The sequence below is a fragment of the Phocoena phocoena genome, chromosome 13 (genome assembly GCF_963924675.1).
Source record: "Phocoena phocoena chromosome 13, mPhoPho1.1, whole genome shotgun sequence".
Classification (NCBI taxonomy): Eukaryota; Metazoa; Chordata; class Mammalia; order Artiodactyla; family Phocoenidae; genus Phocoena; species Phocoena phocoena.
The window spans coordinates 40,821,756-40,848,950 of NC_089231.1; the positions used below are offsets into that span (position 1 = coordinate 40,821,756).

Consider the following 27,195-nt stretch of genomic DNA (forward strand, 5'->3'; position numbering starts at 1 on the left):
AGGTTACAGCTCTGCCCTCTGCACTGGGCGGCCCTTGGCACGGGACTGGCAAAGTGACTCAAGGGGTGACCTAGTCCACTGGCCCTTTCGGGGTCTCAAAGTCTGCATGACCGAGCGCTCCGGGTTCAGAAGGGAGGGTCTTTCTGTGCCCACCCCTCCTGCCCGCCCTTTGTGGGATTTGTGGTCACTGCCCAGTCCTTTGAAGGGTGGACTGAAGAATTTCTTACTTAAACAGAATGGGGAGTCGCTGAATTGCTCCCGCCCTGAGCGCAGGGTGCTCCTTGCTGAAAACCACTTGAGATCAGAATAATAACCCGCTCTCTTTCCCACCCATCCGGCTCCCACGTCCCGGGCGCCGGGAGCACAGGCGGGAACCGGAGTCGGAATGGAGAGGTGGGGCTGCTCTTCGCTGGAGAAGCCCTGGGGGAGGCAGCTGGGCTGGGGGCTGGGGGGCGGTCCAAAGTTTGATCCCCAGCCGGCTGTCGCCCGTGCGCTGCACTTCCTGGTCTGCCCCGAAGCGCACAGCCCCTGCCAGCGCCCCTAGTTCTCAGTCCCCGCGCCCCAACTCCGTCGCCTTGAGGTCCGCGCGCTACGGGTGCGCACTCGCAAGACCCCCCTCCTTCTCCAGCGCCAAGAGTCCTGGCCAGCCCGGCTCTCACCCCCCGAGCCGGTCCACTTTGCCTCTGCCAGCGTGGCGGCCCTGATTCCCTCCCCTTTCCCGGGGTGCGCAGCTCTGGGGCCCCGAAGGAGGGATGTGGCCCGCAGGAGCGCAGCGGATGCACACCCAGGGGCCCCGGCGCCAACCCCTGCACAACTTCTTGCTGGGTTTGGAGACCCCCGGTCCCGCCGGCTGAGCGACTGGCGGACTGCAGCCCCCAGGCGGCGGAAGGAGGCGCGGCCAGCGTCTGACCTGGGAGGGACTGCGCCAGGACTAGGGGTGTCCGGGTGCGCCAGGGCGGTACCGCTTTAAATGCACTTGACTCACCTGCTCCGGCGCCGTCGCCTCCTTCCTCTACTGACAGCTGGGGGCTTTGTTTTCTCCACCCACCCGGCCGGTCGCGCTCCGCCCCCTCCGCCACACGTGACTCGCCGTCTGCCACCGCCGCCGCCCGGCGGGGCCACCCGTGACAGCCCGGCCAGGGCCACCCCTTCCCGGGGGGGGGGGGGGGGCGGGATGCAGGTGGGGACCGCCGCCGCCGCCGACAGGCCTGGGCAGGTCGGAGGCGACCCGCCGGCGGGTCAGTCCCTAACGCTGGTTAGGGCCCTGGGAAGCCAGAGTGAGTTGGTGACAAGGAATAAAGTGGCAGCCGGTGAAAGGAGCCGAACTGTTGGGCCACAGCCGAGAGGGAGGAGGCCGGCGCGGCTCAGAAAGGGGACTTAAGAGGCGACCCCACACCCTGAATTAAGTACCTGTAACTGGGGGCCTGCACACCAACCGGCTTGCATCTGCTTTTTACACCAAGTGTTTGTACTCATACCTGGGGAACAATGGATACTGCGGAGCAAACTAGTTTTGTCCTGAACATTATTAATTAAACTAGGCAATTCTAAGCTGAACAATATGATAAACAATGTAATAAATAATAGCAAGTTCTACTGAGGTTTGAAATCTGCTTGCTGGTGCTGGTTGATATCTGGATTCTATTTGGAAAATGGAATCAGGCTGGAGGCGCTAACTCCAGATTATTGATGTGGGCACTTGTCCATTTGGAAGAGCACACGGAGTTTTAATGAAATGAATTGAGAAAATGTTCTGGCTTCAGGACCCAGCTCCGTATCTGCTGCTTTTGGAAGTGGTCCTGACTGTTGCTGATCTCCAGTGTTTGAAACTGCAAGAACCTGTTGTCTGAATCCTTCCTTTTGCCCTTGGAGAACACACATATACCTTTGTTCTCCCCCAAATTGCAGCTCAGGAGAAAGCTTGTCCCCATCTCCCCAGCATCCATTAAAGTGAAGTCTGCAGAGTGGAGTGACTTTGCTCTGTGCTTCCCAAACTTTAATGTACAGAGGGATCATCTGGGGGCCTTGTTAAAACCAAATTCTGTTTGAGTGGGTCTGAGGTTGGACCTGAGAGCCTGTATTTTTGCAAACTCTTAGGTAACATCAGTGTTGCTGGTTTGAGGACCACACTTTTGAGTAGCAAGGTTCAGAGCACCCTTTTGGCGTTGGCCAGCCTATTTTGAGTCATGACTGCACCACTTAATAGCTTTGTGACTTTAGGCAAGTTTCTTTTCTTCCTTCCTTCCTTCCTTCCTTCCTTCCTTCCTTCCTTCCTTCCTTCCTTCCTTCCTACCTTCCTCCCTCCCTCCCTCCCTTCCTTTAAAAATATTTATTTATTTATTTGGCTGTGTCAGGTCTTAGTTGCAGCATGCGGGATCTTCAGTTGCGGCATTCGAACTCTTAGTTGCGGCATGCATGTGGGATCCCTGACCAGGGATGGAACCTGGGCTCCCTGCATGGGGAGTGCGGAGTCTTACCCCCTGGACCACCACAGAAGTCCCTAGGCAAGTTTCTTAACACTTAAGCCTCCACAGCTGTAAAATAGGGATGCTCCAACTCAATCTTGAAGATTAAGTGAGAAAACCCATTTAAAGCACCTAGTGTAGTGCCTGGCACACAAACCTAGGGTTTAACAAACGTTAGCTAATTAGCTCTTGGGGGCATCCTTGCGGGAGCAAAGCTGGCACAAAGTCCAACATACCAGCAGGGGGAGCAGTGTGTGAAATGGGCTCAGGGGATGAGGCAGCCTGCCCGAGGCTAAGTACTCTATGCCCAAGGGCACCTAGCACCACCAGATGTGTAGAATAAGTTTGTTAAATAAATGAACAACCATAATGCAGAGCAAATCACACATGTTTAAAAGTTCTTCTGTTTCTTCTGAAAAACTCTAAATCTTGATAAATGAGTTCTGGAACATTGAATTAAAAAATCATTTTGCTTTTTATTACAGATAATGTCCAGGTGCCTGTCGGATGGGTAATCTATTTTAATCTCCGAGGGAGTAAATGGATTATTATGGAGTAGTACATTTTTTATCCTCATTAAAAACTTTGAAATTTAACTGGAAATGAATTTATTAATGAAGATATGGTATTCTTAGCTTTCAAAATGAATGGGTATTGTCATCATAATTCCCATATTTCCCTTCTTTGCTTCTCCTCTCTCTGCCCGTCCCCATATCACTGTTTCCTAAGACTCTTTTCTTGGCTTTTTATTTTTCTCACTTTCTGCTATTTCCCTTGGAAATTTTATTTCTATCTTATTTTCAACTTTCAAGTGTGTGGAGATTACTTCTGAATCTATACCCACATTCTTGACCCATTTCCAAGCTCCATTTCTGGATTACCAATTACTTGCTAGGCATTTCCACTGATTTTCCCACTAGCCTAGAAGTTTCAGTGTGTTCTAAATTAAACTCCTCTCTCCTCTCATAAAATGGATACCTCCTCAGTAATAAATCAAGATGATCATTTGCATTGGAAAGCCCTCAGTGCTAATTCATGGACCTGGCAGGGGTGTGGTTCACACAGTATGATTGCTCCAGCTACCTTCTTGCTGCTACCAGATATTGCTGTGAGACTTTCCTTCAATAATGACTGGGGCCAACTCATGTGTAAACACCACTCGCTAGTATAACAGCCACATATGCTGCTGTGGGCTGCTGCATAAATGGTGATCAAGGTGAACTGATCAGGTGGGAGACTGCACCCATCAGAGTAGCCTAGATTATGCTGCTGTGACAGACACCACCAAAATCTCAGTGGCTTTGCTTCATATGACAAAAATTAATTTCCCGCTCAATGCAGAGTCTCCAGGGCAGCTCTCAGGGTGAATCACCATCTAGCCTGCTTCATTCCTGTGACCTCTCCATGAGCACCATGGCAAGGGAAGAGAATATGGAAAACTGTGCACCAAACCTTAAATGCTTTCACCCAGTCAAAGGAAGGGGCATGGCCATTACCTAACTTTAAGGGGGTATGTGCTCAGAAGGAATGGGGAAGTAGAAATCTTGGGGGGCATGAGTAATGTCTACCATAGGAATCCATTCTACTACTACATAGGAGGGTTAGGGATAAAATTAAACTGAAAACAGTCTAGTTATAGTAGAGGGTGAGCGTAGATTACCAGTTTGAGGAAGCTGCCTGTGGAGCCTTTGGGAAGACAACATCATTGCTGTTATGATACAATATTGATATTATGTAGACAGACACTTATAAGTGAGAAATTCTGTCTGCCTGTCAGGGTCACCTTATGATTTAGTCAAGGTCAGTCTTTCCAGGAATTGATCATCCAAACTCTTCTGTCACACAGGAGCGGGGAAGTATCTTACATCTTGATTATACCCTGAGGAACACACCAACCATTAAATAAGTAAGCTTACATTGACACAAGCAAACGTGCAAATTTTGCTGACTTTGTTGGTCATTCTCTACTTGAGGAATGAATGTGTATCTCAAGAAGGAAATATTTTAGCAGTTTCAAATTGTCCCATATTTCTCCTATGATTGACTGAGACAAATTATGCCCTTGACAAAGAATGTTCTTGTCTTCAAGAGAATGTTGAAATGTAGCCCTGAGTATAAAAATCAGTCCATAAGCAAGGGGAAAAAGATCACTCATCAATGTGAATAAAATAAAATCATGGTTTTCAATAAGCTTTCAGGCTTCTTTCCCTAAAGAACAGAGATTCTGTCAACTAGACTTGCTTCCTACATCTCCCAACGCTTCACGTGCCTAAAAAGGATAAAGCATTGATGAATGCTGTAAACTCTAAGATGCTGTACAGATATAGGATATTATAATATGTTGTTGGGCACTAAAATAGTGCCTTTGATCACAACAATTTTACATTGTCTCTGTCCACATCCATCAGCGATACCCCTTTTGAAACATTTACCTCTCATAAAACAGTTCCCAAATAAATATTTTTATATAACACCAGTATCTTCCTAAGGCTATATTCTGAAAGCTTCAATCCCACATTTCCACAAATATCTAACATGGGAGATTAAAAAGGAGAGGTAGAGTTTATCAATTAATATTTTAAATTGTTTGCTCAAATCCTTTTCATTTTATCTGATTTATTTTTAACTCTGAGTCTTTGCTAAGCTGTAATAGTGCTCTAAGTATAAATCATAACCTCAAGAGATATGCTGCAGTGAACCACTTACAAATGTATCAGTAATACCATGTAAGATGGAGATGGATGTGTTCATTACCAAGATATGATAGCATTTATCAAGATGAGCAGTAAAGGTGGCATAAGAGGACAGCTTCACAGGGATCACTGCCTTGTGATGACTCTAGTGTCTAGTTACAGAGTAAATGTTGGAATAAAAATCAATGCCACCTGCAAAACAATGTGTGAGCTCTTATGAGTAAATATTTGTGAGTTAGCTAAAAAGTATTGTTATTTCATAGATGAAGTTAAAGAGAGAGCTTAAATGACTGACCCAAGTCCTAATTTCTAGCTATGTCTGCTGGTAAAAAGTGCTGCCTCCATAAGATACTACAGAATGGCAGAGAGGATATATGCTTATTATATACTACATATTGTTGTATACATCATAAGCTATGTTTAATGTACATCAAAAGGAACAAAATGTTACCTTGGCTCATAAAAAGCCATTGTGGCATAGAGGTCTATATTTATACCACACTGAAAAAAACTCATATACAAAGAAATAAGTTGGACATATATTTCTATATGCTGCTTAGAACACAGTAGAACAATTGTAGGAGAATCAATTGTATTCAGTATTTTTAATCACAGCACATTTTGACAGCAGCAGATATACTTAATTAATTTGTTGATTAGTAATTATCTCTTAAAGGATGAAGTCTGAGGCCAAGAGATGAAACCTGTTTAAGTTTTCTATGGCAGTTCCGTGGAGCTTCTAGGGACCAGTGGGATCATCACTGTCTCACCTTGGGATCCCTTGGGAGACAATTCAGTCAATTTTTGTTGACTTGAAAGCTAGTTTTGATTTATTGAAGACTATCTTGCCAATTGCATTTTCTTTTTGATTCTCCTATATCCTGTCCATGGGTTGGTCAACCAGTGTGAGAATAATAGGTAATTGATTCCTTGTGTCTTCTCAGAACCTTCTAGAAAGAAGTCTTTGATTCTTCAAAAGAAGTTTGCTCTTCTTCAGCTTTTCTAATTTTAAAATTGCTTAACTCTTGCTAAGTTGTAATTTATCCAACAAACAGTTTTGTGATGCCTTTTACTGGGCAGTCACCAAGTTAGGTGCCTGTGGTTGCCCAAATGGTCTTTGGTCTCAAGGGACTTACAGGATAGGGAAACATGGAGTGTGCATAGTGTGGCTTGAGGGGTATTAAAGGTATGAATAATATGTTAAGAGAACACTGGACAGTGAGGAAGAACATCAGAGAAGGGCTCACATTTGGGTTGAGTCTTGAAGGATGAAGAAGAGAGTACCAGGTAAGAATGCTTTGGGGTGAGACAGCGTGTGTGGGCAGAGTATTCCAGAGACGGAATGGGAAAGCAAAGATCTGATCAGAGATTGACCAGAGATAGGATCAAAGAATGATGAGAAGTCCCATGTGGCTGAAGGATAGGGTGTGTGGAAGGGTGACCTCAGTGGGATAGACTAGGAAGGGCCTAGCTGAGATGTCTGGATGTAATATACTGGCCAGTGGTCTCCTAAGTGGGGTAAGAACACACTAGGGTTGTGTGAGCTGATACACTGGAGTGTGGGAAGGAAGTGTGAAAACTGAAAACATGAGAAAGGACTTAGTAACGTATGGATTGACATTGGTGCCCTTGCATGTTTGTAATGTCAGACAGAGGGACTTATCAGGTGCAAAGAATACTGAAGGAAGTGTTGGGATCCACAACATTGAAGGGGGTGTCCCTATCCTCCTTCCTAACTCTGAAAACAACTGCAATTAATTAACATTTTATGTGTGCTTGGTTAAGTGGATCTATGTGTATTATCTCGGTTGACCAATCTAAGCCTCGTGGAATGTATAAATGACTTTAAAAGGTTGAAGATAGCATGAATAACGCAAGCATTAGTCAATTTTCACAAAAGTCCTTGCAAAATTGGTGGATGATTATGAAAAATGAGTATCATAATCTCATCCGATGATACACTTCCTCCGTTTGTATATGGGGCTCTTTGTAAAATGTATGCTGCAGCCCTGACAGCCATGAAAGTAAACATTGAAATACACTGCACTTAGAACCAGATTTTAAGTTGCTTTATCACAAGGCAATAAATCTTTATAGAAATTACGAAGCATATTCAACCACGTTACTCTCACTAAATAACATTTTAATGATAGCAAAATATTTCATCTACCATTAACAAATAGAATATAAAATAACGTATATTTTATCTTGCCCTTTAAAATTTCAAGTTTTATGATACGTTTTCGTATGTGTACAATATATTAATGCAGCGGTTGTGTATCTATATTATTTACAAATGAATATGTATATGTGAGATAAGAAATGTTTTACCTATAGTAATGGGTAGGCAGAAGGGAGCCAATAAAGGTATTAGAGCAAAGGTGCCTATGGTCAGGTTCGTTTTTAGGAAGATGACTTAGACAACAGTGTGGAATGGAGAATGAGAGACCAGTGTTCAGAAGATCCGCCAGAGGCTAGTATTGTGATCCAGAGGAAAGCTGATGATCAAGAAGAAAAATGATGATGGTGATGGAGAGGTCATTGAAGAATGTGGTCTTCAGTTAAAGTGTGTGTGTGTGTGTGTGTGTGAGAGAGAGAGAGAGAGAGGGAGAGAGAGAGAGAGAGAGAGGGATTCCCAGGTTTGTAGCTTGCTAGTCTGAGTGAATGGTGGAACTGTTACTTGAGATGAAGAAATGGGATATTGAACAAGATAAAGAGTTCGGTTTAGGATGTGTAAAGTCAGAGGTGCCCAAAGGATTCCCTGGAGATTGACTAATGGATGTTTTAAATATAATTCTGAAGCTCAGGAAAGCTTATACAGATTTTATATACCTTTAATTTCTCAATCTGTAGCCCTTGCTACAACTGCTGGTCCTAAAAATATTCCTCCACCTAGAGACAAATTAACACAACAGTTTAACATCTGTAATTATTTATAATGAAATGAAAATGATTAAGAATCAGCCTACCATTGCATAAGGGTAAGACATCATCACTAAACAGACAATCTTAGAATTTTAATTTGACCTTTAGGCTAGTTCTGCATTCTACTTAACCTCTTTAAATGTATATTGTCCTTTGGTGGATTTCCATGTTTACTCTTTTTACTATTTTGTTATTTCTCAAGTGTCATTGAGGCTATAGTTTATTGTAAGGTAGTCACTCTCTCTTACACCCATCTTGCTTTTGTGGGGGAAGGTGAGCTCCATGTCTCCTACTCCACCATCTTGATCCCCCCTTAGTCTGCACCACATTCTGTCTTTCCACACCTAAAACCCTGTTGTTCACATCAGCCAGTTCTTTTATTATACTGTAGAAATTGTGAATGTTTTCTGATTCTGCTGTACATATATCCCTTCTTCAGGAATCTCGAACATTGTGAAACTCTGGTGTGATGTCCTCCATCCTCTCCATGTTGTTTATTGACCAACCTGTCAAAGCATGTTTTTGCTCAGTTATAAGGATGCCTTTCATATAATGCCATTTGCCCCAGTTCCTTACCTTATAATGGGTTGGCTGAAAGGTTCATTTGTTTTTTCTCTGTAAGATGGCTCTAGTAGCACTTAGTTGGCTTTAACTTCATTAGAAACAATTTTGTTAGATTGTATTGTGACAGCTGTCATATCAGCGTGCATTTAAAAAAAGACTTATCAAAATAGGTGAATTTTTGTGTAGCCATTTTAATAGTGAAGACGGAAGAAAATGCAACATTTTCATCATATTATGTTTTATTATTTCAAGAAAGGTAAAAACGCAACTGAAATACAAAAAAAGGTTTGTGCAGTGTATGGAGAAGGTGCTGTGACTGATCGAACATGTCCAGAGTGGTTTGCGAAGTTTCGTGCTGGAGATTTCTCGCTGGACAATTCTCCATGGTCGGGTAGACCAGTTGAAGTTGATAGTGATCAAATCAAGACATTAACTGAGAACAATCAATGTTATACCACGTGGGAGATAGACGACATACTCAAAATATCCAAATCAAGTGCTGAAAATCATTTGCACAAGCTTGGTTTTGTGAATTGCTTTGATGTTTGGGTTCCACATAAGTTAAGCGAAAAAAACCTTCTTGACCGTATTTCCACATGTGATTCCCTACTTAAATGCAATGAAAACGTTCCGTTTTTAAAACAAATTGTGACGGGCAATGAAAAGTGCATACTGTACAATAATGTGGAATAAAAGAGATTGTGGGGCAAGCGAAATGAACTACCACCAATCACACCGAAGGCCGTTCTTTAGAACCAAAAAGGTGATGTTGTGTATATGGTGGGATTGGAAGGGAGTCCTCTATGATGAGCTCCTTCTGGAAAACCAAACGATTAATTCCAACAAGTACTTCTGTCAATTAGACCAACTGAAAACAGCACTCGATGAAAAGCGTCCGGAATTAGTCAACAGAAAATACATAATCTTCCATCAGGATAACTCAAGATCGCATCTTTCTTTTTTTTTTTTTTGCGATACGCGGGCCTCTCACCGCTGTGGCCTCTCCCGTTGCAGAGCACAGGCTCAGGACGCTCAGGCTCAGCGGCCATGGCTCACGGGCCCATCCGCTCTGCGGCATGTGGGATCTTCCTGGACCGGGGCACGAACCCGCGTCCCCTGTATCGGCAGGCGGACTCTCAACCACTGCGCCACCAGGGAAGCCCAAGACCAACTGTTTCTTTGATGACCAGGCAAAAACTGTCACAGCTTGGCTGGGAAGTTCTGATTCATCTGCCGTATTCACCAGACACTGCACCTTCGGATTTCCATTTATTTCGGTCTTTACAGAATTCTCTTAATGGAAAAAAATTTCATTCCCTGGAAGACTGTAAAAGGCACCTGGAATAGTTCTTTGCTCAAAAAGGTAGAAAGTTTTGGGAAGATGGAATTATGAAGTTGCCTGAAAAATGGCAGAAGGTAGTGGAACAAAAGGGTGAGTACATTGTTCAATAAAGTTCTTGGTGAAAATGAAAAATGTCTTTTATTTTTACTTAAAAACCGAAGGCACTTTTTGGCCAACCCAATACTTACTAAGAATCTGTGGATAATTTAGCAGTTTAATTTTCAGGTTTCATACAATTCTATTTTTAACCCATAAATAAGATGTTATAAGTAAATAATGCCAAATAAGCATTTATTTAAAATTTGAAATTTCTTATATCGTGGTTTTGTGGCATTTTTATTATTTAACATCTCAAGCACTTATGCACCGTCATCGTCATTAAATTGGAATTTAATTCAGGGGCACATCTCTCTCCACTAGAGCGTAAGCCCCATGAGGGCAAGAATTTTTGTCTGTTTTGCTTACTGTTCTGTGTCCAGTGTGCTGAACTGTGCCTGGGACATGATAGATGATAACTAAATATTTCTGAATGATTGAATGAATATATAAATAAATAAAGGAACAGAGTAGACTGATAAATTTGTGTTGATTTGAATTATTTCCCTTCGTTAAAAAAAATCTAAATCTTCTTTATCATATTGTATTATTTATCTATAATTTAGCCACTCCACTAATGTTTTTTAAAACTCAGTTTAGCATAAGTTTATTGTGAGGTCACTCCTTTCACACGTACAACAACTTTAACCTTTCAGCACCTGGGAGTTTTTTCAATCTTCTTTCAGCTTACAGCTATTCTAAAGACCTGAAATACATTTTACATGAGTTTCCCAGCGATATTTAGGTAGGATGGTTAAATATAGTCTTAAAAATAAAACCCAGCATTCAAAAGCAGAGTTATCTCTAAAATATGACAAATAAGTAAATAACTAAAAAGGAAATTCATAAAATATATTAAAATACTAGAACAGGAGACCTAGAAATCCGTTCTTGAAGAAACGCTATAATCGTACGCTACATTTCAATGTCTTGCTAAAACTGCATTTCACCACAGCAGCAAATGAATTGTTGTCATTAGTCTCACCATTTCACAAAATGGTTTTTTCCCTCCATCTAAAGTCTGAGAAGAGTAACTGGGAAAAAAATGCCACTTAACTGTTTCAGAGAAATCCAGCTGCTGGGAGCTGTGTGTTGTCTCTGGGGACTTGCATCAGGCCCTCTGTCAATGAAGGTAATGGATGGAGAGTGAAATCTGCAGTGGCAGGGGTGTCAGGTCCAGAAACCCCCCAGGCAATTGTGCTTCGGAGAAATGCTGGTGTGGTCTGCCAGGCGGCCATATGTTTCTTTGTTCTTCAAGAATGTCCATTCTGTTCACCACTCATGAGCACATTCAGTTTTCTCTCATAATTAGGAGTGTGAATCAGTAAATACAGGATACAGAATGTGTTCCTACTGAGATTCCACACAGGCCCATTCATAACTCGTCTTCCTCCTTTTATTTTCCTTGTTGTTGTTGTTTTCATTCCTTTGAGGATCTTGCAAGAGTAAACACATTTTTGGACAAGTCACAAACATTACTATGTTACTTGAAAACAAATGTGTGCCCTTAAAGTGATGATGACTTAGGAGCAGGGACCAGAAGTCTGCGTCACTGCCCCAAAGACCTTCACGGTAGGTGCAGATCTTCGTGGTTATCTCCAGAAGAGTGATATTTTTTTGATGCCAGGTCAGATCATTCTGGCTAAACCCTGCATTGGCAACAAACACACTCTTTATTCATAATAAGCTCTAGCCAGCCCCAAGTGCAACACTTTTCTCCGACATATAAAAAGCTGTACATATTTAATTTATACAGGTTGATGAGTCAGGAGATGAGTGTATAACTGCCAAGTGCAACCCTTTTGGTCCCGACCTCTGGAGGCCTCAGATTCCAGAAGTGGCTCCTAACTGGCTTTTCACATCAGGAGAGAGGGCTGTGTATTTAGAGAATAAAATGAAATCATCCAAAAGCCCAGAAACAGTCAAACAGTTAAATGGATTATAGTTCAGTTATATAATGGATTATTTGGTAACTGCTAAAAAAAAAATCACGTTAAAATATTTAAGGGCATGGAAAAATGATCACCTTAACAAATAAAGGGACAAAACCAAAATTCAAAAGTTCTGAATCTTGCATATCCAGTATGATGTCATTTGAGTAAAATGTTTCCATATGTTTTTATGCATAGAAAAGTAAATAAATAAAGTTGGAGAAAATATTTTAAAATGGTATTCCTGGGGGGTGGGGTGGGGAGAGTGAGAGAATGAGAGAGATTAAGGAATTGGCTCCCACAATTGTAGGATGATTGAGGGGGCTGGCAAGTCCGAAATCTGTAGGGCAGGCCAGGAGGCTGAAGACGCAGATAAGCGTTGATGTTGCATTCTTGAGGAGAATTCCTTATTCTGTGGAAAAGTTCAGTCATTTTTGAGGCCCACCCACATTATGGAGGGTAATCTAATTACATCTTAAAAATACCCTCACAGCAACATCTAGACTAGTGTTTGGCCAAGCAACTGGGCACCAGAGCCTAGCCAAGTTGACGCATAAAATTAACCATCACAGATTTCAAGCAATTCCCCCTTCCCCATTGTTTTTTGTTTTTTTGGTTTTTTTCTAGCGATAGGCAGATTTTCTGGTTGGGTATTACTCCCTTCCCCATGCAGTCCCTGTACTTTTCATGTACATTTGCATTTTCTAAGCAGCAGTTACAGCTCAGGTGAGGTGAGATGACGGAGATGATCTTAACAGTACAGGTGAATTTCAGAATTCTTGCTTGGAGTGCCAGGATAGAAGCCCTACCTTCAGTGTGGAGTGGGGTGCAGATGGGACACCTGGAACCCATACCATGAAAGAAGTTTGTCTCAGGAAGGCTGACACCATGGAAGGCAGATCAGAGAGTGGAAAGAAACTTCTTCTGAGATAGCCTTCAGGCCCTGAATTAAACCAACCCTAACCTCTGTCCTTCCAATGGATTTCCAGTTACGCAAACTCTTCTTGAATCTAGTTTTTCTGTTGCTTGCAACCATGTTTCTGCTAATACACAGTCTTTGGCAATTTTTCAAGAAATATGGATTCCTTTTATAATAAGACAGTAATTATTATGTTCATTGATTCTCAGACATAATTTTTTTTCATTTTAAAATCTCTGGAATTGGGATGTGTCATGACATGTCATAGTTTAGTAGAACTTCCTTTTGTAGTGTATATTAAAAAAATGGTGTATCTTATATTCAATAATAATTTAGACTTGATGAAAAAATATGATGTTCTACATTTGATAAAAGTTATTTTTAAGAAACATGGAATGTAAATTCTCAGGACACTTGGAAGGATATGGCTCATACTCCTAGGACTATACGGTGAGCTGGATGTCCCTGTAGTTTTGGAATAGTTCAAGAAGAAATTTAAAAACCTAGGAGTTGGTTTTGCTGTGCTGCTTAAAACTGATATAAACTAGACTGATACAGAACACTTAGTTCCACATATTGGAAATGGGAGCAAATCTTTTCCTTTCAGAGGATCTGTAGATCACTGCTTGGAATGGCCTAGCAATAGATGACTTTTCAATGTCTATTTTTCTTTTTCTTGGACGCTATCATTTTTTATTACTTTAGTTTCAAGTGGTTTCAAAATCTACCCCACCAATTTTACTATTTCAGGCTCTTCCACACATGAGTATTAATAATAATAACATCATACATTTTCTCCTCTATGTAGTATTTTTTAAAAACTTTGAAACATAATTTTGGATCTATTATGTGATATGAATCCCATAATATTTATGTGAGTTAGGCAGGTTATTATGATCCTTTTAGTGTTCAAGAGACCTACGTGCTGTCATGGAGTAGTTAGTAGTAGAGGTGGACTTCCACTGGACTAGAAAGAAAGGGCTGAAATGAAATGAAGTTTTATTGCATGAAGTTATGATCTGTGTCATTAGCAAAGACAGAATACAATTTTAGAGTTTTTGAACCCTGGTTCAAGGTTATGGTCATCAATTCATGACCATCTTTCTGTTCACATATATATTCCTGTCACTAAAAGTGGTCATTGGTGACCTGAGGTCATTGTGATTCACTGGTTTTTAAAAAGCCCTATTTATTTTGCGCTCACATAATGCTGTAAATAATTCAGCAATGCACTATCCTGGGAACTAAGGTCTTAAGCACTATTATAATTTATTAGACTGATTTGAATTTTAAAAATGATTTGGAATGTGTCTTACATTTACATTTTTCTAAAAGGGATCCAGGGCTTCCCTGGTGGCGCAGTGGTTGAGAATCCGCCTGCCGAAGCAGGGGACACGGGTTCGTGCCCCGGTCTGGGAGGATCCCACGTGCCGCGGAGCGGCTGGGCCCGTGAGCCATGGCCGCTAGGCCTGCGCGTCCGGAGCCTGGGCTCCGCAACGGGAGAGGCCACAACAGTGAGAGGCCCATGTACCGCCAAAATTAAATAAATAAATAAATAAATTTAAAAGGGATCCAGCAGAAGTTAAAGATAGGAGAATGATCATAACTTAGAAATTAGGAAATAGTTAGAATGAATTCAGGGAAAAACCCCAGGTAACTACATTTTTTACTTCCAGTTGTTTTTATAAAACTCTGCTTTTATAAAACTTTACTTCCAGTTGCTTTTATAAAACTGTGAATGACAGTCCCATCTCACTCAGCTACACTTACTATCTTTTGTTTAAATTATTTTTTCCCACATCCTCCTCTTCACTAGGCAATGCATTTCTGGAAGGCAGAGACTGAATCTTACTTTTCTCTCAGGTATATTCTTTCTAGCATACTGCCTAGTGCTTCAAGACATGTTAGCTGGATGGCTGTGCAAGGAAAGATAAGGGGTAGTCTTTATTTTCTTGGTGAAGTTAGTGGTTTCATCTGCTGAGAGTTGAGTAGGATCAGACTTGGGAGCTTGAAAGCATGAAAGCAAAATTTCTAAGTTTTAGTCACAGGATTTCCAAGCAACACGGAGATTCCAGATGAGGTTGGCAGCCACAGGATTTGGGCTTGGATTTGGGCTTGGATTTGGGGCGGGGCAGATTGGGAATTCTCAACTGCCTACTGCTTACATTTTATATAAGAGTGGCAGTGAATCAGACAGATGGAATATTTGGGTCTTTTAGCCTCACCTTCTGACTGATTTATGGCAGTGAACAGTAACCAACACTTTTAAAAGTTTAAGTATTTTACTTATCTTTTTTTGAGAAGCCCATTACGTAAAGCAAATACAACCATTACTATTCAGAACTCCCTAGAAAAACAGGGCAATGCGGTGCTTTGTTTTATTTCCCTGGACAATGCCCTGTAACCTTCTAGGAAATTCACTGAAATAAAGATTCCTTCTAATAAGGAAAGAAAATGTTTTGGCTAAGTCATTAAAGTAAAACAAAGAAAACAAATTAAAAAATCCCCACATACACCCCAAATCCTGAACATAAAACAGTTTTATTTATTTAAAGGAATTGATACTTTCCCCTCATATAATTGTAAAAATTCAGTTAATCAGGATAACAGACATAGACAATGACATTATTCTGATCATTTTAAGGAGGGGGAAAAGAAGTAAAGGAGATACAAAGTTCCCATGTGATTTAACTTGTGGATGGTTGAGGTGTAGAGAATGTCATTAGCATGGCTGTTTATAGGGTTGATCACAGTTGCAGAGTGCAATTGGAGGTCCTTTTACTATCTCTGAGACTGTGACCTGGAGAGGAAGACTATGAAAATAATTCCAAAAAGAATCAGGCAGTAGATAGAGGAAATTCAGACAAGAGGGTGAGAGGGTTGAAAATGCAAATCATTGAGAACTTGTAATTCAGGGAACTTGGGGCTCTAGACTGCTCCCTTTTAAGATACAAAATCCATAGTGGTTATAAACATGGTTTCACGGCATCCCACTCTTGAAAGGGTGAGTCTTTTGGTTGTCTTTGAGAGCAGGACAATTTATACTTGCTTTGATTTGCAAAACTTAATATTTGATTTATGAAAGTTGCAAATTCAAACCCCAGTTTTTCCTTCATTTTAAAATTTGAACTTATAAATACAATTATTCTGCTTACAAATCTAGTCCATTTAAAAAAATAATTTTAAGGAGTATACATAAATTTAATATATTTAATTTTTTAAAATCAGTTAAATTATCAGAACAAACACCTTCCCAGGCATTTAAATTATTCTTAAAATCTATTAAATTTTATTTATAAACATGAGGATTCTAAACATATTACTTATTCTGAATGTTACAACATTACTTATAAGTCAATAATTCTTTTATATATTTCTATTTAAAATCACAAGTCTGAATGAATTACCTAACTGCACGTTTAAAATAGGAATCACAAGATTCATTTGACTGATCCTTTATTTTCCATTATTACACTCAATGCCAATTACACATATGTTTTTTCTAATATTTAGCACAAGCATATTATATACTGAATTTACCTTTTCACCTTCTTCCCTTAATCTAAAAGTTTTTCCTGGGTGGGGTGTGGTGGGTGGGGAACAAAGAGAAAAATTTCAAGCCAGTAAATTGAGGTTACCCTACTAAGACTTTCTTAGATGGACAAGGTTGCATATCTGATGTAATTTTGTTGGGATCATAGGATGTTTGTTGTCCTGAGACACTGCCAAGGCCTTGGGGCAGCGTGAGCCCTGTGTATAGTGGCTTTAACAGGTCCTGACAAGAGTAGTGTCTCAGCCCACTCAAGTCCCAATTCAGTTTATACAAAATCCAATTCTTCCTCCTTGCAGTTGCTTTACCAATTAATAGGAGTCAACTAACCTCTTTATCCCTTGAGTCTATTCTGAATTTGTCTCATATTTTTCTAACCTGATAGGGCCCAAACTTTTATAAATATTTAAATAATATGTGATTGGATTCTGCATATTCCTCATGGCTTTGCCTGGTTCTTTAGGTGCAACACTGAAGTCATATTAATGATGGATAAGACCATTTGATTTAATCTGGATGTCCCCCAAAGCAGACCCTGAGACTAGGACTGGAGATTAAGTAGGATGTAAAGCAAACTGGGAAGGGAGACAGAGGATGAAGTCAACTATTAAGAAGTGTATCATCAATCCAGTTATCACTGTGGGCTACTGGAGTTTAATGCCAATGAGGAAACTCTGGGAACCAGTGTAGAACATGCATCTCAGAGTCATCTATTCTAAGGGTGAGGGAGCTGGGGTATTTATACGCCAGTACCTGTTGCTAATGGGTTGAATGCTGTTCCTGGAGGTCATTAATTCCCAGCACTTTAAGTGTACTGCACACAAGGGCAAAATGGCTTCAGTGGCCAAGAATGCTCTCAGGCAAAGGAGTACAGGAGCTGAGTTGGTAGGAGCATGAGTCTGCCTGTCTTTTTCTTCCTTCAGAGCTTCAATGGCACTTACAACAACAAGCCGATTTCATCATTCTTAATCACTGTTACCCTCAAATCTTCTAAATGCTGGAGCTACTGCATCATCCAATACATCCTCTTCCATCTGTATCGTGCCCCAGTTCATTCTTGCTGAGTGGCTTATTAATTGGGTTGCCACAGCATGTCTGGGATTGTTACCACTCCATTTGCCACCAGAAATGGACCCCTCATTGTCTTTTGGCTGGTAAGTCATTCAGTTCTAGAGTCTCAGACTGAGGATCAGCCTCTCAGGACCTCTTATCTCACTAACTGTCTTAATTTAAGCTTTCACAGAAGTAGACTATTAGAAAAAGATTGAGCGCAAAAAGTTTATTTGGGAGGTGAAGCAAACCTCAGTAGGACAATTGGGCAGTAAGACAGGGAGGGATGACAGCCAATAAAAAGGTACATTGTCCGGCCAGGTACCACTGTGGGCTACTGGGTGCAATCCCACCGGGCAGGGGTGGGGGGGTGTCCTTTGGGAGATTATGTAGAACACACACCTCCGTGTTATCTGCTCCCCTCCAGTGTAAGGGATCTGGAGTATTTATTTATAATTCCCCTCCACATTAGTGGAGAGCTCCTGTAGAGGGAGGCTAATTCCCTGGCATTTTTGACCTGCTGCATAGTGGCTAGAAAATGCCCTTAGGGAAAGGAACACATGTGCTGGACACATGCACAAAGCAGTAAGGTTGAGGGATATTAATGGGGTACTCACTAGCATCCCTTACGCTATTTTTTCCCACTTAAGATATTTGGTCTAATTTAATGTTAGGTAGTTATATACAATAAGAATAGTTAAAGATCAAAAAAACTAATTAAAATTTCCAAACCTTTTAAAATAACTATGAGGCATTTTCAGAGTGCTGGATAGTAACTGTGAATTTGCAGGAGAGGGCAGATTTGCTAAGCTGAGTTATTTAAGCTAGGTTATTTATTTTTACTTCTACTAATAAGACTCCCAGATGTAGCTGTAAAGGAATAGAATAAACATGTTTCTTGGATCACTAGAGAAAGGAAAGAATATGAGTCACGTGTATATAGACAGATGGTGATTTGTTCAGAGAGGAATTAGCACTGCTGGGCATTAATACACTTATTTTAGAATAAGTAAATGAAGTAGCACTGAGGGTTGAGACCCTTCTGGTGCCATGTGATTGTAACAATGGAAATAGGAAAGTTTTATTTTAATATTTAGCATTATTGAATTAAGTCTTTTTTTAAGGAACATGTTTGGTAGAGATTAAAGGAAATTATTACTGATAATACATGAGCCAGGGCTGGTCTTGTGTTAAGGTGATGACCATAATGAAACTTCTGGTTATCTAAAATTTTGTAAACACCTGGTTATTTAAAATTTTGTAAACACCGAAGTCGAAAGTGAGGAACATAATATCAGTTGTCAATAAAACTTTTTAAAACAAAATTTTATGTCCGAGCCACTTTCTAATTACATACATATTCTGAAGATATCATAAGGAAGTGTAATTAATTGCAGTTAGGTATTTGGATAAAGTAATAGCCATAACAATACAAATAATTTTTCTGTGTGTAGGAAAAGCAGAACTGGTTCTTCTGATTTCCAAAATCACTTAGCAATTTTCACTATTACATGTCAAGCATTAGGTTTTTAATTTACTGAAATCTATAACGTCATTTGCCATCTATTGTGTGCAAAGCATTCTTCTGGGCACTATGGATAATACAAAGTCAAGTTCCATAGTTGCTGCCTACAGCATGCTTATGGACCAATATGAGATAAAACTCAACTCAGTTATAAAATGATGGGGATCCTTCAGACCTTTGTAGAGAGAAGAGGCATCATTTGACTTCAGCGATGGGGCTAGTGACTCTACCATAAAACTAGGTCCTGAATGAAACTATTGGCTGCTGAAAGAAATTATAGGCCACACATGGTTATAAGAGTGAATGGTAACCCCTGAGAAGAGTTTCTGAGTGGTCCCGTACAATGTGAAGGCTGCTAGAAAGATTCATCCCAAATGGAATCCTCTTAGGCAGGCAGCGATCCCATTTGGAAGAAAGCTGGTCTCCTCTTCACAGCTTCTCTACGTGGCTGCAGGTATGGGGTGGAGATCCCTACGAACACTCGATACACTGAGTATATTTCGGCAAAATAAATTCTAGGAAAGGAGTTGAGTTTCTGCTAGATCCTTGGTCTGCATGATCCAATTTATATGAGCCATTAGCTGTGATTACAGTTGATTGTCCTGGCCTAGTTGCCTAGTAGTTAGTAAATAGAGCTGCTTCATTATCCACTTTGCGGAATCACTGGAATCACTGGAGAGTCAGTAGTCCTGTCCAGCTCTGTGTGTCATGGTATTAAGTAGGCGGGCAGCCAGCCTGGAGGAACTTCTCTGCACTGTCACCACAGCCTCCCTAAACCCTCTCCTGAACGGAAGCCGGATCTGAGGCTTACCCGCTCTGTCATCCTCCATAGAACTGCTTAGAAAGTGGGGAGCAAATGAGTCCTGTGTAATATGCTTTCAAAAGAGCAATAAACAAAGTTCAACCTGATCTGGCAGAAAAGCTAACATTTCTTTCAGTTACCTTGCTTGGTGTGAATTTTTTTTAAGGCAGAAACAAAACCCAGACCATAATCTGTATTTGTGCCTTGACTAACTGTTAGAAGAAAATGGGTCTATCAGTACATTCAGGGCAGGAGAGAGACAAACTGTTTGATTGATGAGTCTGTTATTCAGAGTAGAATAAATTGGTTGGAGTGAAAAAAAGTACCTACTGTAGGACAACACAACAGTCACTGATAAAGAGAATCAATAAGTATTTATATTTTAAAAGTAATTTGTCTTAAGCTTTTTTTTTAAGGAAAAATTTTTTATTTAAACATGAGGCTCTACAAGCTCAATACCACATTTTTAGATTGGAAAGAGATCTGATTTGCAAGGTAACCTGATAGACATTCTTTAATATGCTGTATTTTCCTTCCAGACAGTAGTAGCAGCCCCTGGACTTATTCATCCAAACCCCAAACTTTGAAGAGTAGTGAATTCACTTAAGGAAAATAAAAGGCTTTATCCATACATCTTTCAATAATCTCCAGAGTTGGTCTGCTTGAGTGGCTGGTAGCTCTGCGGTAATATTCTTGAGGTCAGTTGAGATCATAGTTAATCTTCCTTGAAGAAATGAAAGATCATTTTATAAAACCAGCCCATGTTTTGGAACAGCTAGTTATTTTTGCTTAAGAGAAGGTGGCAATGAAGAAATTCTACAAGGTATGAGGAAAAGCACAACGTGACGATATGCTGCTGTCTTTTCATATTGTGTGCGTATTTCAGTGCATCCATCATTTGGAATGTGGTCTTCTCCAGGTCAAAAATCAAAAGCTTTAAATATGTGTGACTCAGCATCTTACATACTCATGGCTTTTAATGTTGATTTAAATTAAACACTTATACAATATAAGGCATGTATGACAGACTTTCTTGTGTATAAAGCATTATACTAATTAAAGGTCATAGCCACATCATTCTGTACTTTAGGAATTTAGATAATGATTCTCCTCTCATTTCTTTTGTCTGCTACCAATTTTAATGTAGTCCAGTGATAAATGTTTAAGAATATGTGCTTGCAGTGTTCTGATAAAAATGACTATCAAATGTGAATACACTCCACACATCCTTCATATTCCATCACTCATTATTGGAGGAAAAAATGTGAATAGTTTATTGGTAAAAAGTTCGAATTAATCTGCTGACAACTTAAATCATGCTTAATGGTTCCTAAGGATGTGGGGCTTTGGGGAAAAAAAGGCACGCTCTTTGTTAATAAGAAGAGTGAATCCCTGAAGGACCAAGAAAATAATTTCACCTCCTACAGAAAAAGTCAGCACACAATTATCAAATCTGTTTCCTCGCAGTGTAATTATCTCAGGTAAACATTTCTTCTTTCATTACATTTATAACCGTTTGGTAACTCTAAATGTACCAGTTTTATGTGGATTCATCCACAGATATGTAATAAAGTAATATAGTTTGTTTAAAATTCTCTGTTAGGGCACCTTCAAGATGGAGGAGGAGTAAGATATGGAGATCATCTTCCTCTCCACAAATACATCAGATATACATCTACATGTGGAACAACTCCTACAGAACACCTACTGAACGCTGGCAGAAGACCTCAGGCTTCCCAAAATACGCCCTCAGGCAACCTACACGCAGAGGCAGGGCCAAATCCAAAGCTGAACCCCAGGAGCTGTGCGAACAAAGAAGAGAAAGGGAAATTTCTCCCATCACCCTCAGGAGCAGCAGATTAAATCTCCATAATCAACTTAATGTACCCTGAATCTGTGGAATACCTGAACAGACAATGAATCATCCCAAAATTGAGGTGGTGGACTTTGGGAGCAACTGTAGAATTGGGTTTGCTTTCTGCATCTAATTTGTTTCTGGTTTTATGTTTATCTTAGTTTAGTATTTAGAGCTTATTATCATTGGTAGATTTGTTTATTGATTTGGTTGCTCTCTTCCTTTGTTTATCTTTATATATATACATATTTTCCTTTTTCTCTTTTTGTGAGTGTGTATGTATATGCTTCTTTGTGTGATTTTGTCTGTATAGCTTTGCTTTTGCCATTTGCCTAGGGTTCAGTCTGTCCACTTTTTTTCTTTTTGTATAGTATTTAGTGCTTGTTATCATTGGTGGTTTTGTTTTTTGGTTCAGTTGCTCTCTTCTTTCTTTCGCTCTTTTTTAAATTACTTTTTAATTTTTTATTCTTAGTAATTTTTTCTATTTTAATAACTTTATTTTATTTATATTTCTTCCTTCCTTCCTTCCTTTCCTTCCTTCCTTCCTTCCTCCTTCCTTCCTTCCTTCCTTCCTTCTTTCTTTCTTTCTTTCTTTCTTCCTTTCTTTCTTCTTTCTTTCCTCCCTTTTCTTCTGAGCCGTGTGGCTGACATGGTCTCAGTGCTCTGGCCGGGTGTCAGGTCTGAGCCTCTGAGGTGGGAGAGCTGAGTTCAGGACATTGGTCCACCAGAGACCTCCCAGCCCCACGTAATATCAAATGGCAAAAGCTCTCCCAGAGACCTCCACCTCAACACTAAGACCCAGCTCCACTCAACAACCAGCAAGCTACAGTGCTGTACACCCTATGCCAAACAACTAGCAAGACAGGAACACAGCCCCACCCAATTAGCAGAGAGGCTGCCTAAAATCATAATAAGTTCACAGACACCCAAAACACACCACTGGACATGGTCCTGCCCACCAGAAAGACAAGATCCAGCCTCATCCACCAGAACACAGGCACCAGTCCCCTCCACCAGGAAGCCTACACAACCCACTGAACCAACCTTAGCTACTGGGAGCAGACACAAAATATAATGGGAACTACAAACCTGCAGCCTGCAAAACAGAGACACCAAATACAGTAAGTTAAGCAAAATGAGAAGACAGAGAAATATACAGCAGATGAAGGAGCAAGGTAAAAACCCACCCAACCAAACAAATGAAGAGGAAATAGGCAGTCTACCTGAAAAAGAATTCAGAGTAATGATAGTGAAGATGATCCAAAATCTTGGAAACAGAATGGAGAAAATACAAGAAATGTTTAACAAGGACCTAGAAGAACTAAAGGGCAAACAAATAATGATGAACAACACAATAAATGAAATAAAAAATTCTCTAGAAGGAACCAATAGCAGAATAACTGAGGCAGAAGAACGGATAAGTGACCTGGAAGATAAAATAGTGGAAATAAATACTGCAGAGCAGAATAAAGAAAAAAGGATGAAAAGAATTGAGGACAATCTCAGAGACCTCTGGGACAAAATTAAATGCACCAACATTTGAAATATAGGGGTCCCAGAAGAAGAAGAGAAAAAGAAAGGGACTGAGAAAATATTTGAAGAGATTATTGCTGAAAACTTCCCTAATATGGGGAAGTCCGGGAAGCACAGAGAGTCCCATACAGGATAAATCCAAGGAGAAACACGCCAAGACACATATTAATCAAACTATAAAAAATTAAATACAGGGCTTCCTTGGTGGCAGAGTGGTCGAGAGTCCGCCTGCTGATGCAGGGGACATGGGTTTGTGCCCTGGTCTGGGAAGATCCCACATGCCGTGGAGTGGCTGGGCCTGTGAGCCATGGCCGCTGGGCCTGCGCATCCAGAGCCTGTGCTCCACAATGGGAGAGGCCACAACAGTGAGAGGCCCGCGTACCGCAAAAAAAAAAAAAAAAAAAAAAAAAAATTAAATACAAAGAAAAAATGTTAAAAGCAGCAAGCAAAAAGCAACAATTAACATACAAGGGAATCCCCATAAGGTTAACAGCTGATCTTTCAGCAGAAACTCTGCAAGCCAGAAGGTAGCGGCAGGACACATTTAAAGTGATGAAAGGGAAAAAGCTACAACCAAGATTACTCTACCTGTCAAGGGTCTCATTCAGATTTGACAGAGAAATCAAAAGCTTTACAGACAAGCAAAAGCAAAGAGAATTCAGCACCACCAAACCAGCTCTACAACAAATGCTAAGGGAACTTCTCCAGGCAGGAAACACAAGAGAAGGAAAAGATTACAATAACAAACCCAAAACAATTAAGAAATGGTAATAGGAACATACATATCAATAACTACCTTAAATGTAAATGGATTAAATGCTCCAACCAAAAGACAAAGAGTGGCTGAATGGATACCAAACAAGACCCATACATATGCTGTCTACAAGAGACCCACTTCAGACCTAGGGACACATACAGACTGAAAGTGAGGGGATGGAAAAATATATTCCATGCAAATGGAAATCAAAAGAAAGCTGGAGTGGGCACTCCAGCCCCACCCCACTCCACCAGGGCCGCACTCCCGGAAGTGCAGTGGGGTCATGCATAGGATCTCCTGGAGCAGATGGTCAGCATTGGTTCACAGCATGTGGCTCAGCATGTGGCCGAGTGTCTGGCACCAGGCACCCTGGAGCCAGACTGACTCGGTTGCTGAGGCAGTGTCATCCCTGATCATTGCCGACGTGGTCCTCGTGGCCAGCGAGAGCCTAGCCCCGGAGCTCCCGGAGCCCCCTCAGAGGTACATCTGCTCCTTCCCCGACTGCAGCGCCAATTACAACAAGGCCAGGAAACTAGACGCACACCTGTGCAAGCACACGGGGGAGGGACTGTTTGTTTGTGACCATGAAGGGTGTGCCAAGACCTTCGTCAGGGACTACGACCCCAGCCGCCACGCCCTGTTCACACTGGAGAAAAGCCCTTTGTACAGCTAGCGGCTGTGATCAAAAATTCAACACAAAATCAAACTTGAAGAAACATTTTGAAAGCAAACATGAAAACCAGCAAAAACAATATGTATGCAGTTTTACAGTTGTAAGAAGACCTTTAAGAAGCATCAGCAGCTGAAAATCCATCAGTGCCAGCACACCAATGAACCGCTGTTCAGGTGTACCCACAAAGGATGTGGAAAAATCTTTGCTTCCCCCAGCAGTCTGAAGTGACATGGGAAGGTCCACGAGGGCTATATATGTCAAAAAGACTGTTCTTTTGTGGCAAAAACATGGACAGAGCTTCTGGAACATGTGAGAGAAACCCATAAAGAGGACATAACGTAACGTGTGCCAGAAAATATTTAAACGCAAGGATTTCCTGAAGCAGCACATGAGAATTCATGCCCCAGAGAGGGATGTGTGTCGGTGCCCCATGGAAGGCTGTGGCTGCACCTAAACCACCGTGTTCAACCTCCAGAGCCACATCCTCTCGTTCCACAAGGAGTAGCACCCGTTCGTGTGTGAGCACACTGGTTGTGGCAAGACATCTGCCAGGAAGCAGAGCCTCAGCAGTCAAGCTGTTGTGCATGACCCTGAAAAGAAGAAAATGAAGCTCAAAGTGAGACCATCTCGTGAAAAATGGAGTCTGGCCTCTCGGCTCAGTGGGTACACCCCTCCTAAAAGGAAACAGGTCCGGGTGTGTCTTTGTCCAGAAATGGGGGGTTGCTGAACTGCACTGAGAGCAAGGTGCCCTACGCCGTGGTGACGCTGGCCTCAGCTACACACCAAACTGTTTTGTTTGAAGGACTGCAGACCAGCCAGCTCAGTTATATTCTCTCAGAAGCACGTTTTTATTAACATCACTGGTGCAGAGCATTGGGGAAAAAAAAAAAAAAAGTAGAGTAGCAATTCTCATATCAGACAAAATAGACTTCAAAATAAAGACTATTACAAGAGACAAAAAAGGAAACTACGTAATGATCAAGGGATAAATCCAAGAAGAAGATATAACAATTGTAAATATTTATGCACCCAACATAGGAACACCTCAATACATAAGGCAAATGCTAACAGCCATAAAAAGGGAAATCAACAGTAACACAATTGTAGTAGGGGACTTTAACACCCCACTTTCACCAATGGACAGATCATCCAAAATGAAAATAAATAAGGAAACGCAAGCTTTAAATGATATATTAAACAAGATGGACTTAATTGATATTTATAGGACATTTCATCCAAAAACAACAGAACACACTTTCTTCTCAAGTGCTCATGGAACATTCTCCAGGATAGATCACATCTTGGGTCAAAAATCAAGCCTTGGTTAATTTAAGAAAATTGAAATCATATCAAGTATCTTTTCTGATCACAATGATATGAGATTAGAAATCAGTTACACAGAAAAAAAACATAAAAAACACAAACACATGGAGGCTAAACAATATGGTACTAAACAACCAAGAGATCACTGAAGAAGTCAAAGAGGAAATCAAAAAATACCTAGAAACAAATGACAATGAAAACACGATGACCCAAAACCTATGGGATGCAGCAAAAGCAGTTCTAAGAGGGAAGTTTACAGCAATACAATCCTACCTCAAGAAACAAGAAACATCTCAAATAAACAACCTAAACTTATGCTTAAAGCAATTAGAGAAAGAAGAACAAAAAACTCCCAAAGTTAGCAGAAGGAAAGAAATCATAAAGATCAGATCAGAAATAAATGAAAAAGAAATGAAGGAAACAATAGCTAAGATCAATAAAACTAAAAGCTGGTTCTTTGAGAAGATAAACAAAATTGATAAACCATTAGCTAGACTCATGAAGAAAAAAGGGAGAAGACTCAGATCAGTAGAATTAGAAATGAAAAAGGAGAAGTAACAACTGACACTGCAGCAATACAAAGGATCATGAAAGATTACTACAAGCAACTATATGCCAATAAAATGGACAACCTGGAAGAAATGGACAAATTTTTAGAAAAGCACAACCTTCTGAGACTGAACCAGGAAGAAATAGAAAATATAAACAGACCAATCACAAGCACTGAAATTGAAACTGTGATTTAAAATCTTCCAACAAACAAAAGCCCAGGAGCAGATGGCTTCACAGGCGAATTCTATCAAATATTTAGAGAAGAGAAAACACCTATTGTTTTCAAGTTCTTCCAAAGTATAGCAGAGGGAGGGACACTCCCAAACTCATTCTACAAGGCCACCATCATGCTGATACCAAAACCAGACAAAGATGCCACAAAAAAAGAAAACTACAGGCCAATATCTCTGATGAAAATAGATGCAAAAATCCTCAACAAAATACTAGCAAACAGAACCCAAAGCACATTAAAAGAATCATACAGCATGATCAAGTGGGGTTTATCCCAGGAATGCAAGGATTCTTCAATATACACAAATCAATCAATGTGATAAACCATATTAACAAATTGAAGGAAAAAACCCATATGATCATCTCGATAGATGCAGAAATAGCTTTTGACAAAATTCAACAATGATTT

General features: G+C 40.6%; 1 pseudogene; it reads left to right on the top strand.

Moving 5' to 3' along the window:
- The first annotated feature begins 24,347 nt into the window (after window positions 1-24,347).
- LOC136132551 (transcription factor IIIA-like) lies at window positions 24,348-25,535 on the top strand (annotated as a pseudogene).
- Window positions 25,536-27,195: the final 1,660 nt, after the last annotated feature.